The sequence below is a fragment of the Odocoileus virginianus genome, chromosome 11 (genome assembly GCF_023699985.2).
Source record: "Odocoileus virginianus isolate 20LAN1187 ecotype Illinois chromosome 11, Ovbor_1.2, whole genome shotgun sequence".
In the NCBI taxonomy this organism is placed as follows: Eukaryota; Metazoa; Chordata; class Mammalia; order Artiodactyla; family Cervidae; genus Odocoileus; species Odocoileus virginianus.
The window spans coordinates 54,732,150-54,740,723 of NC_069684.1; the positions used below are offsets into that span (position 1 = coordinate 54,732,150).

The 8,574-nt window shown below is 43.8% G+C and overlaps 1 long non-coding RNA gene across 1 annotated transcript; it reads right to left on the reverse strand.

Annotated features, from left to right (window-relative positions):
- Nucleotides 1-492: 492 nt before the first annotated feature.
- LOC139037386 (uncharacterized) lies at nucleotides 493-7,124 on the reverse strand. Its single transcript, XR_011490158.1, has 3 exons — nucleotides 6,946-7,124; nucleotides 1,921-2,091; nucleotides 493-591 (listed from the first exon to the last, which is right to left on the reverse strand). It is a non-coding gene; the product is annotated as an uncharacterized lncRNA (long non-coding RNA).
- Between the last annotated feature and the right edge of the window lie 1,450 nt (nucleotides 7,125-8,574).

Genomic DNA, 8,574 nt, shown 5'->3' on the forward strand with positions numbered 1-8,574 from the left:
TGAGATGAATGTTGATTTCAGCAACCGCCACCCCCTCCCTTCAGAGCCAGCAGAAGCCCACAGAGAGGATTTCACTGACTCTGACTGGAGCCCCAGGTGGCTGAGTGGGTGTAAGACAAGAGGGGTTGGGGCTGGGCCTCCCTGGATCTGTGGGGAAGCATCCCCACAAGAAGAAAGGGGCCTTAAAGAGAAAATTCCTCATGTGGGAAGAACACAGGGATAGTTGGAGAGGAAATGAAAGGCCGTTCAGTGAGCCTCAGCACTGTCACCAGCTCACCCTGTCTCATCCAACCCTATACGTTTATAGTGGAGGCAGTTAGCCAAGGAAACTCACACCTTCTGATCCTACACCCTGTAAAATATTGAGGCACTGGTTCAATGCTTCACGCACAATTCAGCATGTGAGTTTGGTTTGGGGAGGACAAAGAGGATAATACTGAGGACTTCTACTTGGCCATCCCTTGAAGATTGCAAACCCCTACTTGCCTTAACATCTCTCAGGTGGAGAGTTAGTTGATTGGTGAGTCTGCTTAAAGGTCTGGCAGGGTTCATGGGTAAGCTTTCTCCAGAGAAGAAAGGAAGAGGCATTCCCTGCAAGACAGAAAGGAAACATTCCCAGAAACTCTTTTCAACAAACTCTCTTGCTATGCACTTTAAAAATGAGGAATGGACAAGAGAGGATAAGTGAGCCTCTTTGCATCTTAGGACTTAGTTCCTTAACTCTTAGGGTTCAAGGAAAGAAGTTGGATGGACACATGGGATAGATTCAAAATAGCCACAAGTGCTTTCAAATTTTCACATCAGAAGATAGAGGATTTTCCCACTCTCTACATCTGGACTGGACTTAAGACCAGCTTGACCTATAGAAAGTGGGGAAAATGATATTCTGCCAGTTTGAGCCAAGGTCTCCAGAGACCTCAGCTTCAAATCATCCTCTCCCCAAATAGATACCATGTGAACAAGCCCACAGTAACCTCCTTGAAGCTGAGAACCATGTGGAAAGAAAGGTCTTGGGCATGCTCACACCACATGGAGCAGAGAAGAGTCACCTGGTTTGAAAGCATGTCTGGAAATTCTTAGATGCGAGTGTGGCAGAGTTTAATTGCCTTCCCCTTTGAAAATGGGTTGGACCTACTGACTCACTTTTAATGAATATGATGCAGTGAAAGTGACTCTGCGTGACTTCTGAGATTAGGTTAGAAAAAGCAATGCAACATCCATGGGCCTCTCTCTCTTGCGAAACACATCATGGGAGCCCTGAACTGACAAGTGAGAAGTTTGGCTTACCTGGACGCCGCCACATAAAGAAAACACACGGTGAGGTCACATAGAAACAAAGCGAGGAGCTGCCACTGTTTGAGTCTGCTGGCATCAACCAGCAGACATGTGAACCCCCAGACTTCCAGCCACTCCAGGCTGGTGCCAGGCAGAGCACAAATGAGCTGGTCCTGCCATGCTCTACTGAAATTGCAGATTTATAAGCAGAATAAAGGTTTCCCCAATGGCTCAGCAGGTAAAGAATCCACCAGCAATGCAGGAGACGTGGGTGTGATCCCTGGGTTGGGAAGATCCCTTAGAGAAGGAAATGGCACCCCACTCCAGTATTCTTGCCTGGGAAAGCCCTTGGACAGAGGAGCCTGGCAGGCTGCAGTCCATGGGGTCACAAAGAGTCAGACAGGACTGAGTGACTAAATGCATGTGTGGAAGCAGAATAAATGTTAATTTAAACTACTAAGTTTGGGCTGATTTGTTAGGTAACACTATACAACAGATAGTTGCATCTTCTTATTCTGGTCTGTCATAATCTAGTGAGTTCTGGTGAGCAGGTATGTTTAAGATTTAGCAGCATGGATCAACGAGGAGAAACCAACTGAAAACAAGAAACTAAAATGAAGGGGGATGAAGGCTGGATATACTTACTTCAGCTGCAGGGGCAGCTGAGGAGTCCAACATGTGATGCATAGAAACCAGGGGAACTCGAGTGAAGGGGCGAGGAGAGAGGACAATCCAGCCTGTGTGAGTTCACATTTTCAGGCAGGCGGGCAGAGACCACAGTCATGGTAACCATCCACTCCTGGGACCCTAAGAGGGCTAAAGACATTGGGAAAGTAATTCTCTATCCCAGAGGAAGGCCTTTCCTTTCCATCTCATGACCCAGTTGAAGAGATCAAGTGTGGACAAAAAACTGTGGCCTGCCATCGCTTACCAACAAAGAATGCTGCCTGATATTCCTGTTAACAAGGAATGTTGCCCACCATTAAGCCATTGGTCACCACAGCCACTCTTGACAGCATGTCCTGAGGGGAAGCTGGGATGGAAAAAAAGAAGATACAGGCTCTTGATAGTTAAGATGCCTATCAAAGGAATCATTTCAATAAGCCCAGACTCCTGCATCTTCCCACAGAGAAAAAAGCACAAAAAATCATCAACTTGAAATGTCTGTTTTTCTGTGATTAACAGTAATCTTTTGTTGTTCAACTACATGGCTTTTGGGGTTTTTTTTTCCCAACAAAATTCCTATGTATTCTGATTCCTCCTTTACCTCTTTGGGACAGTTCCTCAGAACTACCTGAGAGGCTGCCTTCTCGGGCTATCGTCCTCAGAAAGGTCCCCAAATAAAACGTAACTAGCAAATTCTAGGTTTTCTTCTTTTCTTTTTCTTTATTTTAGTCAACAAAAGTAACACACATGAAACCCTTAGAGGGATAATTAAGTGCTCGATTACTTGGACTATGCGTTCAGAGAACAGAAAGTTCCAGTGTGTTGAAATGAAAATTACCTTCATACAACACTATTCATATTAATTCACCTCCACCTTAGGTACAAAGAGCTGCATTGAAGATGCGTCATAGATGCATTCTCTGGCTAGAAAATAATACCAACCTGTTTCCTTGAAATGAATGAAAAGGATTTGTGAAAATAAACCACCACTCTTGAGAAAGGGAAAGGCAAGACTCTGTAGCAGTTTGAAAATATGACATTGAAATTTCCCAGTCAGCCCCAAATCATCATCTCCCTCCCAGCAATGGTTCTTGGAAACCCACTGTATACTCATTTTCCTCCATGGAGTATTCATTTGAGCATCAGCATCATATTTTGTGTGTAAGTTACTTTGAACCTCTAGCTGTGAGCGAACCCTGTGCTCTGATTTGAGGCAGGAGGTAGATAGGTTCCAGGGTAGATATTTGCAGCTAGATTTCTGTTCATATTTCTAGAGGCAGAGGATAGATGGGCCCCAGGTTAGACATTGATGTCCAGCCTCCTGTTTACACTTCAAGATAGAAACAACAATAGCAACAGGGTGAGTAGCTGGACTTTGTCTCCTGTGGCCACTTTAAGACAATAGTAATGGCGGGGGCAGAGACGGGCTAAGCCCTGTTTGGGTAAAAGGATCAGGAGCTCACACCTTCCCTATCCTTGGGACTGGGAAGACTTCAACTGCACAGGCGCAGAAAGGCTCCTTGGGGATCAAAGGGAGGGGATACCAGGCCATAATAAGTTGTGCGAACTCCACCAGTGGCCCTTGCACTGAAATTCACCTTGGCTAAAGGATGCACACACACATAAGGGAGAACTCTGAGGCAGATCAGCCATGGGATCAAAGCAAGACGACTGGCCAGAGGAAAACAAAGACCTGGAAGACTTTACCCATTACTCTTTCTCTGAGCTCAAGCACGTGTCTATCCACATGTACTCTGCTTTTCTAATAAACCCCTTGATTTCCTCTCTGCCTTTCATCTCCCTGTCAGAATATTTTTTTTCAAGGTAGACAGGGTCTGGGCCCCAGACTCTAGCCACTGGCCCTCGTGGTCCGGTGGTTAGGACTTGCCGCTCCTGCTGCTATGATCGGTGTTTGATCACCAGTCAGGGAACTAAGATCTCACTTCAAACTGCCGTTCACCACAAGCTATCACTCTCACTGTATGTCCAAAATCATGCTCAGCATGAATGGAAAAGAATCAGTGGAACTGAAGCCATAGATGCTGAACATTGGTTAGGGGATGAAGGGTAGTTTTATCTTGTGTCTGTGACTGTCTGAAATAATCTTCTATTCTCACTGCGGGATGTTACTACAGATTTTCTACCCAATTGCCAAGAAGAGTACAGAGAAAGAGAAGAGTGTCAGAGAGCTGTATTCAAAATAATTATCTGTTGCTCTTGGTAACTAAGACTTGAAATAAATTAAATTAGAGGAAACTATGGTCCTTTTTGATTTTCAGATGGTTGAATCTTTTAAAAAGTGGACTTAGTCTATTTTTGGATTTTATGGTTCAAATATTTCTCAGAAGGTCAGTAGGCCTTGGGAAGGTTTATATCCCATATTTAGATTTCTAAAGCTATGTTTTAAATGAGAATATTTGGGATTTACCCAGAATTTGAACTAAAAATAAGAATTGTGAGAAAAGTAGGATTTTAACAGCCAACCCAATCATTTGCATGTCCCCATTCAAGGCCATCATTGGAGATCCTCTGACTTTATGGCCACAGGTCACTGACCCTTCCAGCGTCCTCTTACAATCTGCTTGTCTTTTTCCTCAAAATCTTCAGCCTGTGCTTGCCCTTTGGACTTGACAAAAGAATTTGGCTGACCGAATGTATACACTGGGATTTTTGCAGTTCCCAGTAATAGAATATTAAAACTCAAATTGGCCTAAGCCAAAAAAGAAACATATTGTCTCATGCAACTAGAAATTTCAGAATTTCAGGTGCACCACGGTACAGGGGCTCAAGTGATATCTCCAGGACCCATTTTTTCCCTCTGTGCTATGACTCAACTAACTCTGCTTTGATTCCATTCCCAGGAAGGCTCTCCCTGTGTGAACCCCCAAGTGGCTGCTACATGTTCCGGGAACAAGTTCCTACGAGGTCCAAATCTGGTAGAAAAGAGTGGGGAATCTTTGACTCAGAATTCTCTAGAAAAATCCAGAGAAACACACTGACTAGATTAGGCTAGGTCTTATGCCAAAAAAATATGTTTCAGCCATTAGCTGAGACTTCAATCCCCAGAGCAGGGGCCTACTCTAGGCCACAAGAATGAAAGGGAGCAGGAGTAGATCTCAAAATAAAAATAGGGGCCATTGGTAACAGCAAAAGGACTGGATACCAGAGAGGCAAACAACAAATGTCCAGCCATCCAGCTTAGAGCGTTAGCTCTTTCTAGGTTCCATATATACACACAATGTGCTGTGCTAAGTCACTTCAGTCATATCTGACTCTTTGTGACCCCGTGGGCTGTAACCCGCCAGGTTCCTCTGTCCATGGACGTCTCCAGACAAGAATACGGGAGTGGGTTGCCATGCCCTCCTCCAGGGGGTCTTCCCAACCCAGGGATCGAACCTAGGTCTCCTACATTGCAGGTGGATTCTTCACTGTCTGAGCCACCAGGGAAAGCCAAGAATACCGGAGTGGCTTATCCCTTTTCCAGGGGATCTTCCAGACCTGGGAATTTAACTGGGGTCCCCTGCCTTGCAGGTGGTTTCTTTACCAGCTGAGCTAATACTCCTGCCATATTGAGCTCTCCATACTCAACTTGCCATACTCTTTCCACTTTGTGTCATCACATATGCTGGGATATGTGGTATGGAGTCGAGTCTATTGTCTGCCTGTCATGAAAGAGTGTAAATGAACTTACTCCAGGAATATAATTGAGGGCTTTGGACTCTGTCCAGTGAAATATCCTAACAATACCAGGATTGCTACAGACCTACAGAAATGAGCATTGTTGCTTCCAATCCATATTGATCATGAAAACACAAGAACATCTAATTTTGAAACTTATCCAGCTGTAGGAAGAATGATGATACAACATCGGTAGCAGGAGATGGGTAGTTCTCAAAGGCACTTAACATGGTGGCCAATAACACTTGGGAGTGCTTTTCCTCTATTGTCTTAAAAATATTTCAAGGTTTATCCTCCAACTAACTAATCTTTTTGAAACTACTAGGCACTTGACAAGATCTATTCAACCTAGAGAAAAACACTTATGCAAATTACGGATAAAATTGTCACCTGCCATATCAATAAACCATGGATGTTACAGCCAACAAACCATCAGCCACTGCAGCCTTCCCTAAAGATGCACCCTGAGGGGATTCAGGGTGGAGAAAAGCAGGATGTTGTCTAAGACAGTTAAGGTGCATATCAAAGGAATGATTTCAGTGAGCCCAGACACAAGGGGCTTCCCAGGTGGCCCTAGTGATGAAGAATCCACCTGCCAGTGCAGGAGACGTGGGCTCGATCCCTGGGTTGGAAAGATCCCTTGGAGGAGGAAATGGCACCCCACTCCAGTATTCTTGTCTGAAGAATTCCATGAACTGAGGAGCTTGAGTGAATACAGTCCATGGTGTCACGAAGAGTCAAGACATGACTGAGCACATACACATAGACTCTTCCATCTTCCCAGACACAGAAAAGCATGTTAGATTTGTTAACTTGAGATGTCTGGCTGCCTGTAAGTAACAGTAATCTTTTGATTTTCCAGTTACCTAGTTATTGTTGCAAAAACTCCTATATATCCTTACTCCTCCCTTATCTCTTCGGAGCAGTCCCTCAGACCTATCTAATTCTTAACTTTTAGGTTGTGCATTTTCCCCCAGTCAACAAAATTATCTGAACTGTGAGTTAAGTAATAAAGAAATAGACTTATTTTGTTATTTTTTTTAGCATATGAACAGAGTTAAAAGGAGAATTTCAAACAGAGCATATTTCATTCAACATATATTTATCAAGAGCCTGGAAAGTGCCCAGCTGGGTATACACTATTGAAATGATAGAGGTAAGATCCTTGCCCCCAAGATGCAAATAATCAAGTAAAAAACAGTCTTGTGAACACTATACACATTTAACACTCACATTAACACACACATTACCAGACGCCCCCAAGCGTGCCAGGAACCCTAACTGAGAACCACTTCACCCTCCCCTTGGCTCTGCCAACATTCCCACCTGGAAAAGAGGTGATCAGTCTTAGACTGTATAACATCCCAGGGCCTGCTTGGCATCTTCCAACAGATGGCTCTTCCTTATTTTTTCACCTCCCCTTAAAGCCTGCTGCATCAAGACCATCTTGGCAGTTTCTCCTGCTTTCTCTATTGTTGGGAAAGGCTTGTGAACTGGAGAGAGGCTCAGGGGAATAATTTAAAGGCAACTCCTCACTTCCAGAAGCAATGCTCCAGTTACCTAAGATAGCATCAGGCCACCCAGCCTTCAGCCTGTGCCTGAGGCGGGTATAGGCTAGGGATGGCTTCAGCTAAAATAGCCAGTATAAGCAGCAGTGGCCATAACCACCCCAAAATTGTCATGAATTATGGGCTTCATTCTAAATTGAGGGATGATGCTGTGTGTGGAAGAGGAACTGGTTAGATTAGTTGGTCAGCAGCAGGAGAGCTGGTAAAAAGTAACACTTATTTGAACTGTAATAAAAATATCATGATTATTTACATTTTTTGAAGTCAAGTATGGAATTTTTATCTACTTTTCCACCTGCCTCCAGCCTCTCAGTTATTTCTTTAAAAAAAAAATTATTGGAGTGTAGTTGATCAGTGGCTCAGCAGTAAGGAATCTGCCAGCCAATGCAGGAGACATGGGTTTGATCCCTGGGTTGGAAAGATTCCCTGAGGAAGGAAATGGCAACCCACTCCAGTATTCTTGCCTAGAGGATTGCATGGATAGGGAGCCTGGCGGGCTACAGACCAGGAGGTTGCAGAGTTCGACACAATTTAGGGACTAAAAACAACGTAGTTAACTTACAATGTTGTGTTAATTTCAGGTGCAGTAAAGTGAATCTGTTACACATATACATGCATTCATTCTGTTTAAAATTCTTTTCCTATGTGGGTCATTACAGAATATTGAACCTCAGTCTTTTCAATAAGCACCTTCACCATGGCATTCAGAGAAACACAAATCATTAATACATTTGAGTCCTAAAAATAAGATAAAATAAGAAGTGAGACTTCTGTGAAAACAAACAATATGCAGTAAGATCTAGAACTCCCAAACAAGTTTTGTTCATTCAAATCCCCAAAGAAATTGTGTTCAAAACTATGAGCATTCTTGCCAGCCTTCTAGGAGTGACTATTGAAATATACTGATTTAGTCAGGGCTAAAGATTGAATAGAAGCTAAAGCTGGAAAAAGAATAGAAACAAATCCAAGAAACAGCGTTCTTTTTATATCCGCCCTGTGAAAGTTGCTTTTATTAGTTTAATTAAGCTCCTGGATTAATTCAGGTAAGCCCTTCCTGATCCACCCGTTGCTCAGGCAGGAAATCCATCATGAGCCTAAACGGAGTTCATTCCAGGACTCAGACACGTTGAGGCATGTTACAAGGACTGGCAGGGGTGAGTGGTGGGATCGACCTAAATAAGGTGTGAAGGGACCTCCTGGGAAATGACTCCTTTTCAGGAAATAGACTTGTAAGACAAACAAATTTGATACAGGCTTCCCTGATTGCTCAGACAGTAAAGAATATGCCTGCAATGTGGGGGGGCTGGGTTCGATCCCTGGGTCAGGAAGATTCCGTGGAGAAGGGAATGGCAACCCAGTTCAGTATTCTTGCCTGGAGAATCCCATG